Raw genomic sequence first — 1,024 nt, forward strand, 5'->3', positions numbered from 1 at the left:
TGTTCCTTTTGTTGTTGCAGCAAACCAATATTCAACGGAAGCAAGCACAAACACATATGGATTGCTCTGCATACAATGCCAATAAATTTATGCAGCAGGAGTGGCTGGTTTGTTATCCTGGCCATTTCGTTCTTTTTCGCTTTTCTCTACATTTGTTGCTATTCACTGCCTTGCGCATCTATTGCTGACGCTGTGTGCTTAGTTATCCTTTCAGGTTTTATATCGCTATTCACTCATGCTGTACTGCAGGCTATGTCGCCGACGCTTGCTCGCTTTTATCCATTAAACTCTGTCACACCAACTCTATTTCTCCACTCCCTGGACACGTTTGCAGCCTCAGCGGATGACCGTTGTTTTCCTTTACCCACTTTACTTAGCTTTAGGTCTCTCCACATCGCTGAAAGGAAAAAAATCGAACTTCAAAATGCAAAAATATTGAAACAAGAAAGTTGCAACTGAATTAGGTAGCAGTTCCCACTCACTGCATGCATTCATATGTGCCAGAATTATATTTATGTAGATTTAATTTATGTTGGCCGAAAATGTATTGTACATTAGAGTGATCCTTAAAAATAGCAGATTCTAAGTTTTGTATGGGACACCTATTTGTTGTGTTCTGCGGACCAAATAAATATATCCACGAAAATTTCAAAATTTTAAAAAAATTTTAAGGGGTCACTTCGAAGGTTAAGGAAAAAATTTGTTTTAAATCGAAAAAATTTCGAAAAAAAATTTGATTTTACATCTGATAAATTTCGATAAAAATAAGACCCCACTGCAATGTGATAATTTAATTTGTTCGATTAAGGCGTTTGATTTGACGTAGTCAGAGTCCTTGGCGTTGGGTTGCACCAAATTTGTTGGTTTTTTATTAATTTAAAAATTCGAGAAAAATACATCCCATTACACAGGTTTACAAAAAAAAGTTTCTGCATATTGAACCAAACCTCTTTATCCCTATGTTATTCGACGCCCTTAATGCGAATAAACCTGAAAAGTGAAATAAAATTTTTCTGAATTGACC

This window comes from Rhagoletis pomonella, unplaced genomic scaffold (assembly GCF_013731165.1).
Source record: "Rhagoletis pomonella isolate Grant_MI unplaced genomic scaffold, Rhpom_1.0 Rhpom_scaffold_00008, whole genome shotgun sequence".
Classification (NCBI taxonomy): domain Eukaryota; kingdom Metazoa; phylum Arthropoda; class Insecta; order Diptera; family Tephritidae; genus Rhagoletis; species Rhagoletis pomonella.